General features: G+C 42.5%; 1 pseudogene; it reads right to left on the bottom strand.

Moving 5' to 3' along the window:
• Nucleotides 1–20762, bottom strand: part of LOC119276030 — a 22348-nt pseudogene extending 1586 nt beyond the window's left edge.
• Between the last annotated feature and the right edge of the window lie 6 nt (nucleotides 20763–20768).

Raw genomic sequence — 20768 nt, 5'->3', positions numbered from 1 at the left:
ACCCCCTATATAGGAGGCTTGGGGTGCCAAGTGTCCGGCACGGACACTGACTTGTGTACGCTATCCACATGATTATAACTCAAGCCCAACTATAACCCCACATTCTCAACCACCTTGAAGTCATCCATACGTCAAACCTGCACATAGACCGGGCTTTGGTTGTGGAACATCCATGTACATACATCTGACTTTGGGTTGTCGTCTTTGTAGCCCTACCTGGAGGATTTATTTGGTCTCAGACCTGCAGCTATTGTGGGACGCCATTGCTGCTCCTGCAAGTCAACTCTTCATGGCTCCAGTTGCAGTAGTGCTCCCTTGCCAGCTCATCTTTTGACGAGTATTGCTGTAATAGTATTGTACCAGGACCTAACTGTAAATGCAATACAAATAAAGGTTGTGTCCAGGAGAGGACATGGAGAAATTTCCTCATTTACAACTTAGTAGGGGTGCAGGGCGGCGCCCGAACCCGTCCCGCTTCCAATTCAATGGCAATAGTTCTAGGCAGATTGATGTGCGTCACATTAACTTATACTAGCTGTGTACTAGCTTGGCTGTTTTGCGGGACGCCGTCCTGCACCCCTACAACTTAGTATCAGAGCCCCTCTCCTCTCTCCATCTGTTCAGACCCCCTAATGAAACCATAGCCATTAGGCCGGTAGAGATGACGAACATATTAGAGGGGAGCAAGAACTGGCAAGGTTGCTCCTGAGCTGAAGCTGAAGTTAATGTCAAATGCGGTCGTCGAGTTAGACGGGAGCAAGAACTACTTGAGTTGGTCTAAGGGCCAAGCTGATCCTTGGGACAAAAGGAGTGGAACACCACTTGCAGGAAACCTGTGTTCAACCTGTTGATAAGATAAGTACTGAATGGCGTATGTGGAATAGCACTAGTTCAACCATGGTTGCATGGCGAATGGTATCCCGTTTCACCATATCCATCGCTAGGATGGTGGAGGCCAACACAAATGCAGTAGCAACATGGGAGACATTGGAAACCATTTACTCTTGGAGCTTGGTGTGATGATGATGGTGGAGGTCCAGAGAAAGGTGGAGGCACTGAGGCAGGAAGAGAAAATTGTCCTGTAGTACCCAAGGGCGCAACCACAGCCGCTGAACACTTTGCTAAGCCAACTATGCCCAGGCGGGTGAAGGTACTTAGGCTTAGGCTTAGGGTGTGTTTGGCAGCTGTTCCAACCCGAGCATAGTTGTTCCTCTTTGAGACATGCTAAGTCTAGACATGCTGGGTACATGCATGTGCAGTTGTTTGGTTGTGATATATGTGTTGAGACATGCTCTGTCGAGACTGTGTTTGGTAGCCTGTATCTGAGGTAGGCTGCATCAATAAAGTTTTTTATGCTAATACAATTTCGAACAACATTTCTACATTTCACTAATAATTCAAGCAATAAAACATCACCGTTTCAACATAATCTGAACAATGAAAGATTATTTCGGCTATATACATATGAAGAAACAATTACTAGATTCAAATCTCAGCATATTGGAGCAATAAACATAATCTCAGCAATATAACATCACTAGAGATTCATATTACATAGCTTTATTGGATTCCAGTTGAACAATAACAATCGCATAACACTGAAGAAATCGATTTCTTCTTGTGCTTCAGTAGTGCTGCTACTACTACTGAACCTACTGAACCTGACGAACGCATCATGCAGCAGAACTATTACCAATTCCAATCAAAATCAAGAGGAAGGAACAAGTAAAACGGAGTGAGGAATGGATCAAAGGGGAGTGTGTGAGGTGCAGCGGCGGCAGCATCTCCAGATCAAGGACCACTGTCAGGCACTACGGTGGCACATAGCACGGAGCACGCGGTCGACCTCCATCCCGTTGACCAGCAGCAGCAGCTCATTGACGAACTCCCGCGTCTACTGCGGCCCCGCGTCCGTCGTGAGCGCAGCCCCGCGAGGCCTCGCGTGCCGCCAGTCGCCGTCGCCATGGGGTTGGACGAACTGGCCGGAGCTCACGCGTGGCGGCTGGAGGGGGAGGGGGTTAGTGGAAGTTAGTAAGGAAGGGAGGAGGGAGGAGGTGAAAGAAGGAAGGAAGGGTGGAGGCGCTACCTCCCACGGCGGCAGCGACGAGGGGCGGCTAGGTCAAAAAATGGGGTCACGAGGGAGAGGTGGGGTTCGGGAGGGGTGACCGTTCGAGGGGGTCGTGGATCGAACGCAGCCTAGCTAACCCCGGCTCGCCTCGCTGGGGGTGCTCGAGCGAGCATAGTTGAGGGCCCTTTTTGCATCGGTTGAGCATAGCCCACAGGAGCCCATGCACCCTACCAAACAGCGAAAAGTGGGTTCGATGTTGAACTTTTAGGCTCATGCACCCTCCATGCAGGCTACCAAACACACCCTTAGGCTCTTGCTTCCACATTCATAAGCTTCTAAGCATGTTACATGTTCCCTTGATGCTTACTCCGTCCGGCCACGAATAAGTGTACTTCTAGCTTTTGTCCTAAGTCAAAGCTTTAAAAATTTGACCAACTTTTTAGGGAAAAGTAGCAGCATTTATGGCACTAAATTAGTATCAGTAGATCCATTTTGAAATGTACTTTCATAATATACCAATTTTGTGTCATATATGTTACTACTCTTTCCTATATAGTTTTGCAAAAATTTAAAACTTTGACTTAGGACAAAAGCTAGATGTACACTTATTCGTGGACGGAGGGAGTACAAACCATATATCCCACTTACTCGGAAACAATTCAGATGGCTGATAGAACATGCCAACTGTTAGATATATGCCCTAGAGGCAATCATAGAACATTCAATAATATTACTAGTATCAATAGTTTATTAGATGTTCCTTGAATAATATCAGTTGATAGATATATGCCCTAGAGGCGATCATAGTTGTTTGTGAAACTCTATGCTTGAGTGATTATTCTAAACTAGTCCCTAGTCGGAATTCATGTGAGGACACATGACTATTAGACTAGCACATGCATAAGTTGATGGTCATGTTTCACGTCATGGAACAAATAATGTCGAATAAATAATGTTGACATGTGATAAGGAACATGAGGTTCCACTAAAGGAATGTGCGCCCCCGGTCTAATACCTGCAACGCTCTTCGTCCCAGAATAAAAACATCCTACTTATACAAAAGAAACACAATAAGCCGACCCTTGCGCAATTGAGTATTTTAACAGGGACATCGTGGGCACCTACTGGAAAAAACGAAGAACTGCCATGTTTGTTCCCCTCTCCGGAAGATCACACCCCAAGTCCCCAATCAAAAAAAAGGTGAGCGAGAACGGCAAGACATGTATACAAGGAGGTAGAAGGGTTTGTTGTACTCGGAGGAGCAACCTAGCTTTCGGACTAGATGGAACAATAAAATCGTCCTACTGAGACCCTCCTCTTTCTCGCTAACTTACGAGTTTTTTTTCACATGTGCCCAAAACAGCACCTCAAATTCTCGAGGCATGCCACGATAAGACATTCCTGGAACACAACTAGTGCTTCAGCTCCGATGTCAGACAACATTCGAGGAGAGGATGGGAGCGCTAAGAGGTAAACTACCCTATACTTTCATCCCTACCTTCGGCTGGAAAATGATTGCCCTTGGATAGCTGACGAGAGTGAACCACGGTAAAACGTATTGCAGGCAAACTAGCCGTGGGGCAAAATCGGGTATAGTAAGCAAAGATGGAAGCCTTGGGATGGCAACGAAGCCACAACAACCCACTCACGTTCCTCATGGAACATTAACCACCAAAACCTAAGTATCCTTTGCCCTTATGCTCAGGTGGCTCGGGGCTAGGAGGAAGCACTAGATACACGCTCAGGCATCACCAAGAATCCCAAGATAAAAATTAAACTCCATTAATCTTTCCTACTTATAAAGGTTGGAGTTGGTGGTGAGTTCACATGTGGGATCACACAAATAAACAAATGCACTGCCCGTGGGAGTAGCAGCCTTCCAAGAGACATAAATAAACAAATCTTACTTCTACTAGGTGTGGGAACCATCCCAAGTAAACAAATACACCGCTACCCTAATGTGATAATAACATTCTTATAAGAACACAAATTATAAATGCAAGTACGCCTCCAATACAGAATCATCATCGTGATTTTAGTTCCTCTGCCCAACAAACTCTTTCGGTTCCATGTCATAGCAAAAGAGGGCAAACAAATTACAATTCAATGCGGCGATAGATTTTGTCCTCCTATCTAATCTTTGATCTTGTGCATTCAACTTACTCACGCACATTCTCCTATGTCCCGATTCCAAAATGTATCTCACTAGAATCTTGCAAAGGACCTACTATGGTCGCTCGAGACTCTTTAGCGACTGCAACATGATCTTCTGTTATATCCGCACTCTTTTTAATCATGAACCATGCAACAGGCGCAAGACACCATCATCTTATGATGATCTCCTAAGCCATTGGTAATTCATTGTTTTTATGGCTTCGTAGCAACGCACGGGCATTGTGCTAGTTGCTAGTCTAATTAAAATACACGTGTGCATCATTATTAATATTAGATTAGCAGGACTTGACGGCCCTTACCACAAACCCTGCTTCTACACAACGATGACCCGCTCGACGATACCCTTGCGCCAGGATTGATAGCCCAGGAGGGGCATGTTAGCTCAAGTTGGAGAGGTTGATGGTCGAATGGGCCTCCAAGATATAGCAGCGCAGGGATGCAAGCATGGAGCGGTCTAACCAATGCACGTCGCCCAAGTTGCTTGAGTCCCGCAGGGGCTCCACCTAGAGAGTAGAGACCAATGCCAGACAAGAAGGCGGGCTCCACCTAGAGAGTAGAGACCAATGCCAGACAAGAAGGCGGTGCGTTGAGAAGGCCATGATACCTACAGCTGCCAGCTTTCGCAGGTCTACAAGCAAGGTTTCGAACTCTCATTGATGAAAGCCAATGATCACCGTTCAAGAATCTCCACCAGGGGCTTAAACTAAACTCGCTTACTAGTGATTGGCCCAAGCGACAGTAAAACCACTATGATTGACATGAAGACGCTATTGACAACCCTCCGACATCACCCGCCATAACACCGCCACATGCAGTCCCCCAAGACAGCACCTCACATCATGATAGCCACAACTCTTCACCCTGTCGGATCAGGACACCACAACCAAACCGAGCACCAACGACACCTTCTGCCATGCAAGCGACTTCCCATACAAAACCACACCACCTCCACATATGGAGCAAGCCGAGCAACTCAGATGCTTGCAGCACCAGCCAGCCAACCATCCACAACCTACAGCGTCCAAACCCACCCTAGCCTTACCTCCTATTAGCTTGGCGCATGGGTGAGCCCCACAAGGAACAGCTACGCACCACCATGAACGCGAGACCCATTCATACACAAACAACAACAATATCAAGATGGAGTTCAGCCTGTAAATTTTCACGATTTGAGAGGGGGGGGGGTGCCGCTCTATTGTAACAAGTATTATCCACGTAGGGAGGAATATGTGTGTGTTGTATATCAATAAAGGACTTCCGATTTAGGAACACTCTTTAATGTCACTTACGTTTTAGCGGGTCATGAGTCATGACCAAGTAACCACTGGCTTCGCTTGGTGGTAAATTTGCGGGTTCAATTCCTGCTAGATGCACGCGAAATGAGTTTGAACTCATGTTTAAACAAGGAAATGTACAAATTATCTTCTTATCCCCACTTGAGGTAAGGAGCCAATGGAGTTCAAGGTACCAATCGAATTCAATTGATTATGTCACTCCGCATTACTATAAAAGGCAGCAGCTTACTTAATAGCTCAACATATGAACTCTTTACCTTCTTATGCATTCATAGCACAAGACTTCACTACTCAATCTGCTTTATATAGTCAATAACTCAAGCATTGTATACATCATTAGTCCGATTCTTCGTAGGAACTACCCATAATAACAAACTCGAGTTTTTACTGGCAACTACATACAAGAATTTGCATCTTGGATAGGGTCAACCTGTGCAGCATAAAAAACTTCTACAGAAAAGGAAAAAGGACCTCCTACTAACAACAGCTCTTGGCGTTACCAGAAGGGTGTCTACCATATACCACCCTGATCAATCCAGGACAACAGCTATGGATGCTTTAGCGAGTGGACTAGGTTGGTGGGCACTTTCACCATTCAGCCAAGGATGCTTTAGCAAGTGAACTAGGTTGGTGGGTGCTTTCACCATTAAGCCATGGATGCTTTACCGAGTGAACTATAGGTTGGTCGACGCTTTCACAATTCAGCCATGGATGCTTAGCGAGTGAACTAGGTTTTTATTTGAGAGAAGTAGGTTTTTAGCAGTATCCCTTCTCGAGCTTCTATTTCTTCGGTTAAGAGAGATCTGGAATACAAAGAACCAAAGAACATCATGCATGGGAGAAGATTTAGGGAAAGGTACCCACCTTTTAACGAGAGAAAGGGCAAGTCATTAGAGCAAGCATAGTTAGATACAAGATACTATCATTACCGCCTGGACAATTAGACAGTCAACCCATAATCGCAACAGCCCAATTCAAATCTCGGCTTTCACAACAACAACAAAGCATGTAGTCCCAAACAAGTTGGGGTAGGCTAGAGGTGAAACCCATAAGATCTCGCGACCAACTCATGGTTCGGGCACATGGATAGCAAGCTTCCACGCACCCCTGTCCATAGCTAGTTCTTTGGTGATACTCCAATCCTTCAGATCTCTCTTTACGGACTCCTCCCATGTCAAATTCGGTCTACCCCGACCTCTCTTCACATTCTCCGCACGCTTTAGCCGTCCGCTATGCACTGGAGCTTCTGATGGCCTACGCTGAATATGCCCGAACCATCTCAGACGATGTTGAACAAGCTTCTCTTCAATTGGTGCTAACCCCAACTCTATCTCGTGTATCATCATTTCGGACTCGATCCTTCCTCGTGTGGCCACACATGCATCTCAACATATGCATCTCCGCCACACCTAACTGTTGAACATGTCGCCTTTTAGTTGGCCAACACTCAGCGCCATACAACATTGCGGCTCGAACCGCCGTCCTGTAGAGCTTGCCTTTTAGCTTTTGTGGCACTCTCTTGTCACAAAGAATGCCAAAAGCTTGGCGCCACTTTATCCCTTCGGCTTTGATTCGATGGTTCACATCTTCATCAATACCCCCATCCTTCTGCAACATTGCCCCCAAATATCGAAAGGTGTCCTTCTGAGGCACCACATGCCCATCAAGGCTAACCTCCTCCCCTTCCGATTCCAAGGTTTGTCTTCATAACTCTAACTTCCTATTTAGCCCCATCCGACTATCGTCAACTAGCACCACATCATCCGCGAAGAGCATACACCATGGGATATCTCCTTGTATATCCCTTGTGACCTCATCCATCGCCAAGGCAAAAAGATAAGGCCTCAAAGTTGACCCCTGATGCAGTCTTAATCGGGAAATCATCAGTGTCGACATCACTTGCTCAAACACTTGTCACAACATTATCGTACATCTCCTTGATGAGGGTAATGTACTTTGCTAGGACTTTATGTTTCTCCAAGGCCCGCCACATGACATTCCGCGGTATCTTATCATAGGCCTTCTCCAACTCAATGAACAACATATGCAAGTCCTTTTTTTGCTCCCTGTATCTCTCCATAAGTTGTCGTACCAAGAAAATGGCTTCCATGGTCGCCCCCAGGCATGAAACCAAACTGATTTTTGGTCACACTTGTCATTCTTCTTAAACGGTGCTCAATGACTCTCTCCCATAGCTTCGTTGTATCGCTCATCAGCTTAATTCCACGGTAATTAGTACAAGTCTAAACATTCCCCTTGCTCTTGAAGATTGGTACTAATATACTCCGTCTCCATTCTTCTGGCATCTTGTTTGCCCGAAAAATGAGGTTAAAAAGCTTGGTTAGCCATACTATCGCTATGTCCCCCAGGCCTTTCCACACCTCAATGGGGATACAATCAGGTCCCATAGCCTTACCTCCTTTCATCCTTTTTAAAGCCTCCTTAACCTCAAACTCCTGGATTCGCCGCACAAAACACATGCTGGTCTTATCAAAGGAGTCGTCCAGTTCAATGGTAGAACTCTCATTCTCCCCATTGAACAGCTTGTCGAAGTACTCCCGCCATCTATGCTTAATCTCTTCGACCTTCACCAGGAGTTGGTCCGCTCCGTCCTTGATGCATTTGACTTGGCCAACATCGCAATTAAAATAAATTAAAAAATCCTCCTTATGCCCACGTTTAGGCCTTATCGAGACACAAGAGAGGGGGTGTCAAAGTATTTGTGGATTGCCCAACCTTCCCCGTCCGATCGATCTTTTGGTTATACTGGTTGGTGCATGAGATTTAATAGCAAAGTCGTCCAAAACAAGAGCAACAAGAGCAACAGTTATATAAACCGTAGTTATTTACACCAAGTAATTAGCTATAGCTTTGATAGCACTCAATCTTATGTATAGCATAAGAATCACTTCTAGGGTCTAAATACCTCTTGAAGAGGTAGAAACAGTTATCTAAGATATAATTCTCAAATCACATATTTTCATCAAGTAACTAGATACTCTGTCATGATCTCAGAAAAAAATACCTGTTTAGGTGCAGGATCTTTGTCTGACAGATAAAGATATATTTCTCGACAAAGTCCAATAAGCTCTGCACTAACAACGGCATTCAACTCAACAGATAAGCCCTGTATTATAGAAGAAAATAGATCGTTCCCAACAAACTGCCTCAGCTCAGCCCGGTTTGTTGCAACAGCAAGGTGAATCAATGCACCACAAAAGGGTATTACTTTAGTCACTGCTTCACTATCTGTCCAACTGAACACTTCAACAGTTATTCTCAAAGCAGGAAGGGCAGTGCCAACATTAAGCATAAGAAATCTGCAAATGATTAGTACCAGTCAGTCTTTGTTCATTTGTTGAGATGTTACTCGATGAAATTTAAGAACTAAGGTAAACACATATATGTGGCAAGAAAATTTTCCAGTACCCAGTAAGAGAGCTGGAAGCAAATGACTCCAGACTTTTAAGAGAAGAATCAATCCGGTTGACAGGTCCTAGTTGTTCCAAAGATGGAAGTCCACTGTTCAAACCAGGTAATGCTAAAACCCAAAGCACAGAACAAACTTCACGAGTCAAGTCTCGTAACAGCTTCTCTTCCATCACCTCAACCTTAAGTTCTGACCCAGAAAGATTACCGAAGTTATCAGGAACCTTAGCTCGTCCCTCGCGTAGAAGACTTGACCATGAATAATCAAGAGCTTGCTGACAGTGAACAAATATTGGCTGCAAAAGGTTCGCTGTCCATATCTGCCATAGTTCAGCAGGGCAATATTTAACCAAAGGAACAACAGCAAGGTGCATGAGTTGGCGCAAATGACGAAACTCCATAACTTGCACATTCTCCATAAGAGCAAGGATGACAGAGGAACCATCTATGCATCGGAAAAATGCTTCACCAAGAGTAGCTGCTAATCCTATAAGATTGTACCTGTAGTATGGTATTCTCACTTGGGTCAAAGATAGATTACAGAAGCAATGGCTACTTAACATGCAAGATGAAAATTTCTGGTAAGCGTAGCTCGACTGTTCTCTGAGTCATCAAGGATTGTCAGCACATCAAATTGATGAACAATATAGATGGTACCAATAATGCGCTTTAAGATTGAACGGGGAATCAACAGAACTTCAAAAATACAAAGTGAATATTTGCAGTACTCTAATTAAGAATCCTTACCCACTGTCACGGACGCCACGTAACCAGTTTCTTATGTTATTTTCCTTAGACTCTCCCTCCCTTTGAACATCCAGTAATCCATCAGCAGGTGCAACATGGCCCTTGGTAGGTTTACTTGTCTCTCCCAGCAGACTGGCCTGCTCCGAGATAGTCATGCTTTTGGCCGCTTTGATTTCTCCTGTCAGCGACTGAGCAAATGGCTCAGCCCAAAGTGCATGTATACATCTCAGCAGCTGAAGATTGGGCAACAAAAGGGAAACAGAAAGTATCAGATTAGCCTATGTATAATGGCTAAAGAGAAGTTAATGAAAATCTGGCGAAGAGCATGTATAGTCAGCCACCACACTACTGAAGATCATACAACAAAAGAGACAAATAAAAACTGAGTCCAAACTATAGTCAGTCATCAGATTACTCAGTTCATAAGCTACAGAAGAATTAATAAAGGATCCTGATTATAAAACTTCCATCATTGATGTCTTGTCCTTATTATCTAAGCTGATAAAAACAATGTGTCAAATTACCCTTAAGAGAGGGGGCAGAATCCATGATAAATGTGAAGACATCGGATGCAGATAACCAGTTGCTGTTGTTGTGGCAATGGCTGCTTGCGGAGCTGTTGTAGACCTTTTGGTACCGCTCCGTTTGAGTGCCTTCTCAAAGAACGTAACCGTGTGATAAATTTACCACATAAATTGGGCGTCAGCGAACATGTCTGTCAAACCAGATGGGTCAGACAAGTATGCAGTTTGCCATTCCACTTGGGTCCATGTTTTGTTAAGAGGTTCAAGTAACCAGGCCAGGACTTCCTGTTGCTGTTGAATCCTACAAAGATGTTAAAATATATGAAACTAGTGGAAGCAACATCATGTTATCATAGTTACGAAAATATATGTGAAAAAGGTGTCACGGCGAAATACCCAGACGAGGAGGCCATAATAAGAAACGCTTCACATAGGTGATCATGCTCAGCCCGTAGTAAGCGGCCCTCTCCTTGAAGGTAAGCCATGGTATCGGCAATGTTCTGCATCATTGGGAAAGCACTTTTAGCAACCAAATTTCTGAAAGAAAACAGATGCGACAGTAAACTGCATTCTGTAAACAGAATTAGGAAGATGACTTGGGAAGAGTTCAGGAAGCATGTATCAAATACATGTTTCAGGTGGTTTCCTGATTAGAATACAGCAGGTCAAATTAGGATGTGGTAGTGTCAGCTGTGTAACTTTTGAGGGAATCAAGCAAGAAGAATCACTCTATTGTTCAATCATACCCTATGTATACCTCCCCTTGCAGCCACAAGGTAAGGTTCGCACCACTATAATTTAATGGTATATCTTTACAAATTGACTGAACTATACCAAACTGGACGGCCATCAACAGAAATCACCTACACGGCGAGCATGTTTTCCTCATTTATACTTCAAGATTATGAAAACCCAACTATTCTTCTTCTACAAACTGGCTTATCCACAGAGATAACTTTAATCCAAACAACACAAGTGCAATTAACAACTTCAAGATGGTACTGTAAGTAGCCTGTCGTAGATTCGCAAATAGATATAATCTGCCATAGCCTCACAAACATAGTCTGCGTACAAATGTTTTTAAGGCCGCGGTAACCTAAGGCGAGCACCCACCGTCCTGATGCCTAGGTGTCATAATTGCAAGGCTTAGCTTGCGCTTGCCAGGGTGCCTTGCCGCCTAAGCGTCACCGAAGCATCTAAGGCGGGTCACCTTAAAAACAATGCTGTCTAGTGCAGACCTTCATGTAAGATCAAACGGTACTCCTTCCGTTCCAAATTAGTTGAAGTTCTAGCTTTGTCCTGAGTCAGACAAGTTAAAGTTTGACCAACTCTATAGAAAAATGTACTAAAATCTACATATATATTACGAAAATATATGTTAATAGAGAATGAGTCAGTACCGCCATGCTAGCGCTAGGAGCAGCACTGCCAGGTAAGCACAAGCTAAAGGACGTGGCAGATTAGCTGGCGCCAGCAGGAGCTTGCGTGCATTTGAACTCGAGTATAGGCTTGGGTGTGTGCTGGATAGTGGACTTTTTGTGATAGCCATTGAGGCCCATGGCCCTGTAAAGATGGCACTATAAAATGTACTAAGAAGAGATGACTCGGTACCTAATGAAATGACAAATGAGAATCATTGCCTCGTCTCTCTTCTCTGTTCTTCCCCAAGTTCAAATCCTTCCCCTAGTCCCTGATCTGCTGGTAACCACGGCAAGGACGCTAAAGAATCTAATGAATGTTCTATATGCTATATGTTGATATGTTTTTCTATAGGCTTGGTTAGACATAAATAAGTTTGACTTATGACAAAAGTACAACTTCAATTAATTTCGAACGGAGGGAGTAATAGAAATCAATTGTGAACAGAGCCTAACCTTCATATGAGGTAGAAGTGCTTTATCAGCAGCTCTTGATATGCGAATGAATGATGAGCAAATCTGTAACCTAGCTTGCCGGGAATTATTTGATGGACCCTGTTGCTACAACAAATGATACAAAACTAGAATTAAAACATAGAATTGTACCAAAACAATTTAAATAGAGTGAACAACAGAAGGGAGATAAAATGCATGAAATGGTCGCACGTGGAGATAATTGTTGAGCTCAATATAGCATCAGCATATTAGGATTGAACTGGGTGAAGGATTTACATCCAGCATAACATCCTCACCGAATAACAACATCAGGGTAGTTCATTTTATTTCACTGCCACAACGAAAATGACAAAGTACCTGAATTGTAATCGGAAGAGATGTCAATAGTTCAAAAAGCTTGTTCACAACACTAGCAACTACATCTGGATAATGTCTCAAGTACAGACCCAGAGAATCCAAATAATGACCATGAATAACTATGAGGCTAGGTTCTGTCCACTTCAAAGAAAGAAGCTGCTGAAGTAAGCCTGGTTCACAAGCAGAAGAAAGTAAGAGCGCTGTAGAACCAACAACAAATCAGCCATAAAACACAGATCAAACCTTCAAAAGTCCTGTGAATTTGGAATTTTGCCTCATGGTCAGTCTTTGCATAATCACCCGAGCCATCAAATATGGCACTAACAACTGTTTCAAGCCCCAGCTGGGCACCTACCATAGCGCCAAGATCCTGAAACAGATAATTAGATAAAAACATGAACTAGAAGGTTACTTTCTTTGAGATAAAGTGGCAAAAGACAAATCATTGAGTTGAAATGGTAAATGTATGCAGGTATTCGACCTTGGGGGATTTTGTTGTTTGATTAGCATCTCCAGAAACAACATTTATTCTCTGTACAATGTTTGCTGCAGCAATAACAGGCCTTTGAGAAGCAATAACTCTTATGAGATCCAGCTGCAGGAAGAATCAAAATATGTGTTTAGTAAAAAGCATCATATGCAGGTTTTATCAGAACATACAGTAAGTAGACTTGTGGCAAATATATTGCTGTTACCACAAATTACAAGGCTAAGCTGAAAGGATGAAAAACGATAACAAGGCAGTAGGCAAATGAATATGATATGCTCGAAGGTAAATGATTACAACTAGCATGCCTTGCCTTGGCATATGTACAAGGTATAGCTGATAACAATTAATAACCATGTCTTTTTAATAGGCATCCTATGGAACCCATGACCTTCTGTTAAGTGTCTCGATCAGAAGATACTACCGCGTCATTCATTTTATGAAAAACCAATTTCTGATTCCTGAGCTCCATCTTTAACATGGAAGAAATTTGCTCATTCAAAATAAACAGATCAATTTGCAACTGTGGAAATTCTGCACTTTTTTAACATAAAGGAAAAAGGAATTGATTTCATCCAGATAAAATTTTGACATTGAACTCGAGCAAGTCAACTATAAATTGCGGTAATTCAGCATTTAACTAAAATAACGACTTTTAGTTACGGAATTTTCAATTCAAAATTCAGCTCTCAAACAGAAAACTTTGGTTTCACCTGGTAATTTTTTTAGCTTCGAATAGCCCACAAAGGGCAGAGGTCAAAAATTATGGTGCAGCAGATCAAAAGGAGGCATATGTAGGGGGCCATTAACAGCACCAGAGAAGAAGCAAGGCAGCTGCGACTATGGTTAGGAAAGAAACCAGATAAAGGAAACAGGAAAGGGGGTGTGCCGTGGAAACATGGTGGCAGACGAGCCAGCGAGAAGAAGAGGAAAACACAACGTGCGAGCAACAGTACTGGACATCCACAAGGCCATAGCATCCTCTGCCCCGAGGACTGAAGTCATGTGTAGACATTGATGTTATGAGCACGGGAGCATCTATTGGAAGGTGATACCACAGCGCAACAGAGCAAGGGGGCATTAACGGCACCAGGGAAGAAGCAAGGCAGTTCTGCGACAATCGAGCATTAGTTTCATCTAGGGTTTGGAAAGATATCAGATAAAGGAAACAGGAAGGTGGTGCGCCATGGCTTGGCTGGTGGCGGCAATATGGTGGCAGACGAGCCAGTGGTTGAGCAGGTAGAGGGAGAGAATGGCAGGTGGAGAAGAAGAGGAAAAAACGACGTGCGAGAAACAGTACTGGACACCCATGAGAACCCATGAGGTCATGACACCCTCTACCCAGAGGATAGATGTTACTGTTGACGTATAAATGTGTTGCCTGGTCTCTTCCATCAGATCGGTCTTTTGGTTGCATTGGCTAGAGCATGCACTTCTACATGGTATCAGAGCCAAGAGGTCTTGAGTTCAAGACCCGGCTGGCACAATTAAATTGCAGCCCACTTTCGGTCCACGTTTAGGCCTGAGGGAGCCACACGTGAGGGGGAGTGCTGACGTATAAATGTGTTGCCTAGTCTCTTCCATCATCGGTCTTTTGGTTGCATTGGCTAGAGCATGCACTTCTACAGTTACGATCGCAGGCATATCGACTGGCGGTGATGCCGTGGACTCCACAATCTCTTTCACTGAGGTTAATGGACATACATAAGTGTAAACCAGGTGAATGTGTTTCAGTAGACAGTTATACTAACATTTGACACAGGAAAGTTTTATCTGATTTTCACTAATTGTCCGAACAAATATGGCAAAGGCAAATACTGAAAATCGTTGACGGCAAGGGGTAAGGGCCATATAGATGCCAAGAAAAAACAAGACATACCAATTTGGTACGATAGTTGCTGAAGTCACTCTTCCCCTCAAGCTCTTCATTCCATAGTTCCAACAGACTTGAAGATGAATTCGCACTTTTCTTAAGCATTCTTTTGAAAGAAACGTCCAATAGTGTACTGTATATTTCATCGGTAATAAATAATGACACCCCCTTTTTCTCCTTTTCAGTTGAACTGACACCAACAGAACCCAAATTTCCAGCAGGAGAGGTATCACCAGAAACACGAGCAACAGACTTAACTTTTGATGGTTCCCTCAATACCACCTACATAAATTATGTGTTAACTTCTTGAGAGTTAAAGAACAACCTGGCACGCATTTGAACTACACAAGAGACCAGGTGCATACCAGCCAAAACAACAAAGATTGGAAATGGAGTGCAATCCTGTAATGTTGGTAATATTCCAGCATCTGTTTGGAACAAAAACAAATTAAACACAAGAAAGTGAACAGCGAGAACCAACTGGTAACATGTAGAGATCTTCGTGTTGATGAGTATTGAAGACATGCACAAACTCAATACAATATCCAACTAGTCATCTGGTGACAAGTCAGCTAGCACTTGGACAAAATTAGAAGGTAAGATGCTACATAGAACTAATCATTTGGAGAGGTGCATTTGGAAATGCTCACTTGTTGTAGGAAGTGTGAAGTTCTAGCTCCATCAACCAGTATGCACTGCATGTTAGAAGAACCTAGAGCAACTACTGCCTCGCAAATACAAACTCCAAACTCGTATTCACTTTCATCAATAGCCATGGGCTGCATCCTAGATTTGGTTAAAAATTCTTGGGAGATGTTCATCAACACCTGGAAAATGTTGCTCATTGCTGCATCATACTCGCAAACTGCGACATCTGCAGGTCGTTTTCTGAGCTAGGTTGCATTGCACAAGCAAAGAACATGTCAGAAAAGGTACCCATAGAACGAGCTTTTAGTTATGAATGCATCAGTGTTACTATACCTCTGACAAACTATTTTAAAGAACTCGCAAGAAAGGAGGCGAAAATCACTGTAAGAAAGCAAGGACCCACATCTGCAAAATAGGAAGGCACTTGAGATAAATGAGATAGAACATAGTGAAACCTTGAGAATCAGATATTCAAGCCAACAGACCCATGAATTAAACCATATTTGGCAAGATCTGTTACAGGAGCCCATTCAGCATATGCATTGATAGCATTTAGAACAGCTGTTACTGTCCCTACATGATGTTTAGCCAACTCCATTTGCTGCTTTGTGTGCTCGCTTAAAGCGGCTACAAAATGTTTCTCAACTAGCTACAGAAGAGATATCAGAAGATTCTTAAGTAAGCATGTCCTGTAACATGGCCAAATTTGCTAGACAAAGTGAAGACAAACTTACAGAATATAACAGAGGTAGAATTTGTGGCAGTGCCTCTGTAAGGCCACGCAACAGTGCTCGTCGTTTATCACCTGTTGAATGTAAGTGGCAATTTATAATAAGTAAAATGAACATGTTTGTTATATTTATATATATATATATATATATATAGGAAAATGGTTGTGTACTCCTACTCCTCATATAGCACATAGACGAATCTTTTATACCTCTTTTTTATTTTTAATATACTTCATTAATAATTACTAAATACTTCAAAGTGAGTTTCATGAAAAAAATAATGTGAGTCCACATATTTTTAAAGGTTTACGTATATACCGATTTCTTCATACGTGAAAAAGGTATATTACAAAAAGTACGTCACAAATGATATTTTTTCACAAAATTCATATTGAGGTATCTTAGAATATTTAATGAAGTATATTGAGAATGATAAAGAGGTATAATCAATGCGTATAGTTTCAAACAATGACGGCAGAGAAACTGCAAAAAACAAAACTGACCTTCTAAATCCTCGTTGTGAACAGTGATATCCTCTGGAAGCCACCTTAGAATCATAGAACCTAGCTCAGCCTACCAGTTATAGACAATACAGTTACAAGATCCAAAATGGGGTGATCAAAGCACAGATCTTTTGCTGCAGTACTGTGAGAAACATACCTCAACAGGGCCAGTGTTAGACAGAGAAACAATAGAGGGAAGTAATGTATTTAACAAAGTAACCCCCTCTCTTCTAACTACCTACAGAGATAAGATAATTGCTAAGATATAGTAACTGAAGTACAACAAATGTAGAAGAGAAAAGAACACATGAAAAACCTCTGCTACTAATGCAGCTGTTTGACTCTTCAAAGCCCACTCCTCATGAGGACCAATAACATCTGACAACAAATTGATGGTCAAGTTAGCAAATTCATTTCGTTCTGCAACACTGAGTTCCTCCCATCTCAATCTCACCAAGTGCTGTATACATCAACAAGATAACCATTAGACAAGGATAGCGGCAAGAGACAAACAGCTTCCTATGTAAAAAAAACTGCAGTGGAAACTGTCCCTAATTCAATCATTGCAATGGAAATGACTGATGAGGTCAGGCAATAGTTGTAGTTGGCCTGTTTGAGTCATATTTAGAGTAATATTTACTTTGTATCATTAAGTTGATCATACACACGGTTTTCCTCTACAAAAAGCTCCTAGCCTGACACCATAACTAAGATAACATTGTGAGTTGGGACAACAGCTTGTTGCCATGCCCCACAGATGCAACATATGTGCTGTGAGCACATATGCATGTGCAGGAAAAAAAATGACGTTCATATTTTATATAGATATAAATCTCAACTGGGCAACATATACCGGTTCATTATCCTAGAAAAGCCCCAGGCTGAAAATTTTCCCTAGTTTGAGCTTTCAGCTACATAAAAAAATCATTTAGTGCCAGTGTAACTGGATTATAAAATTATATAGGGCTAGGCACACAGCTTCTGGTTACCTCACTCTCCTAGACCATATCACACTCACCAATACATACATGGTTAGATCTTTGGGTTTCATCCTAATTGTTTCCAATACATGTCCACCGTGAGATCTCAAAGCATTCACATTTGACCTGGCATGGTTTCTGTTAAAAGTTGCCTCGTCAATAACCTAAAGCAAGGCACCAATAGGGACGAGTAGCTATGACCTTCCTCGTGGCTCGTGCGCGCACACAAAAGAGAAGAGAAGGACTTAACTGTAGACACCAACATGTATAAGTGTTACTACCTCCATCCGGGTTTATTAGGCCCCCTCGTATTTTGACAGAGACTTTGACCATCTATATAACTAATAAAATATATAAAGTATAGGGTCTGCCTATCTAAGCTGATTTTCACTCTGGTTGTGGTCTATTTTTTTTGTCCAAGTTTTTTTGTTTCTTGTTGCTGCATTATATATTTGTGGGAGCTTAGATGTGACATCCTTAAAAAACATCTAGATGTGAATTAGACAAACTGTAAAGTATAATCTAAAAAAAGTGCATTGTTGGATTTGTATTTGAAAGAGCTTTCAGATGGTATAATTTTTGTGACATATATTTTACATTTTATTAGTCAAATTTACAGGTCAAACTTTAGCCGAAAATAAGAGGGGCCTCATAAAGCCAGACGGAGGGAGAACACACCTAAAATCCAAGTGTTACTACACACCTAAGATCCAAACATTCACCACCAAAATTCCAACATGTATAGGAAAAATCAACTATTTGACGGGACGAATGTCAAAACATTCATTCTCCACCTAAAATCCAACTGCTGCTACACACCAGATTTCACATGGAACTAATAGCCTAGTAGGAGGACTGTCATTTGCCTTCATAGAAGAGATGTTACGATCACTGTTCCAAATATAGGTCAGTTAACTGCTATTCAGACCCCTCCCGATACGAGAACGTGCTATTCGCGCCATTAACTGTTAGGTCCAGTTAGTCTGACAAGCCGATTTATCAGCTGTCAGGCCGACTTATCGGCTGGGCCAATTAACTGCTAGGCATTTTTTTAGCACAAAACTGGCCTGAGAATGCCGCCACTCGTGTTTGAACCGAGATGCTTGAGCGCTGCTTCCTAAGAGCAGCGTGTCTACCAATTTCACCATGACGGCTGACTTCAAATAATAGGTAATGTGTTCCCTCCCTACTGTTCTTGATCAGAACATCAAGGCAACAATTTTCCTTGTTGCTATGTGGCCTAGGATTGCATATCTAGACACTTAGTACACTGCATGTTGCTATATACCCTAGGATATATAGGTATGGCCCTAGTTAACCTCCCGATAAATGGGTTACTGATAAATAAAGTTAAATGGCCAATTCGCCGGTTGATCCCTACTCAGCACTCGACCGATATGGTACCAGTTACCGATATCCTGAACATTGGTTACGATGCATGCCAGCAAGCACAGAAATATAAAATAATATCTGGAAGTAAACTATTGAGTCAAGTTCTTTCCTAGATTATTAATCAAAGAATCTGATGTCTCAAATCAATACACAGCTTCTAAGGCAGCGTACACACTAACAGAACACCGATTCTTAAAACGTCAAATGCTACGTTGTTTTTTCGCTTGGTTATTTTGACTATCAGAACAGAACACACTCAAAGCAACACCATTTCCAAATTATTGCACTACAGTGATAAATTCACGAATTTAGCATACCTCATTGTGCAAACATTTGAATATTTGCCACTAAAAACTGTTACCAATTAAATATTTACCGAACCAGGTGTTTACAGCACACCATCAGAAAACATCAAAGGGTAGTAAAAGCTGCATGAATTCACATTTACAACTTAATGTAGTTCTGCGTTTAAATATTTTACGCACAACTTCTTGTACCCAAGAATAGTATTCATTATTCTACATTTTCAAGATAGTTTTTTGGTTTCATAACAAGCTGTGCGCATATTTTCCTATTTTGCCTTGTCAGCATTATATGAGATCACTAGTCACTTAGACAAATCTGCACCACACTATTCCTCTTACACCTACCACATCAATCACTTGCAACAAATCTACTCACATACGCTAGAATAGTTTAGATAGAAAGGGTTTACAACTTTTTAATAGATTAACATGTTTCTATGGTATATTAATGTGTGTTTTCCAATTCTCCACATAATCCATTTCTAACTTCTGCAATATGCATGCAATTGCCCCCGTTACATAGAAGTGCATGCTGACTGATGAGCAGTGCATGATTTTTGTAACGCTAGAAGCAAAAAAAGAACAATCTTAAGTTCAACTGTTTGCATATCTTTATGTAGTTTACTGGCCTAATAGTTTGGGTTTCTAAAGCAATCAGGACAAGATCAATCACTAAGATAACAATTTATAAGATGCAGAGTTCACCTGCAACATTTTAAACCCATGTAGTCGGATCTCTGAAGCCTGGTGCTTCCGGACCAATAGAAAAGATGTGCTCGCTAACGCTCGGACATCTCCACTTTTGACCTGCAATTGGCAAGTCTCACTGTCATGCCATTGGCCCCCAACAGCATTACATCTTTAGCAATGGAGCACTACAGTACAAGTTTTTTCTTAGTATTACTACAGAAGATTAGCAATGGACCACTACAAGTTTTTTCTTAGTATAGAAATGTGCATAGAAATGGTAGGGAATTCAACTATTTGATCAGAGCATTGGCCTTGTCCTGCCAAATACGTGCAGAACAGAGCCGCACGGATGCATCAGCGTTTCTGCCAAAAACATTCGAAGCAGCTCAAAATAGGAAACTTCGAAATCTTAAATGCCCGGGTAACGACACGACGGCAGCACCACCAACGTCGGTACAGACACAGAAGCACCAATAAGAACGAGGATTAGGAGGAGGACGGGACTAAGCACGGACCGATTCGAGATAGGCGAAGGCGGCGTTACGGGCGTCGGGAGAGGATCGCCAGTCCATCGCAGCGGAGATCGCCGCCGCCACGGAGTCCGCGGCAGGGTCCGCGGCCATCTTTGGTGGGGTATTGCTTCTGGAATGCGAAGGGGGACTAGCGGGAGGTGGATACCAGGGTGCGGGG

This window comes from Triticum dicoccoides, chromosome 3B (assembly GCF_002162155.2).
Source record: "Triticum dicoccoides isolate Atlit2015 ecotype Zavitan chromosome 3B, WEW_v2.0, whole genome shotgun sequence".
NCBI classification, from domain to species: Eukaryota; Viridiplantae; Streptophyta; class Magnoliopsida; order Poales; family Poaceae; genus Triticum; species Triticum dicoccoides.
Note: the sequence above shows the minus strand (reverse complement) of the source record. Positions and strands in the feature narration are given on the sequence as shown.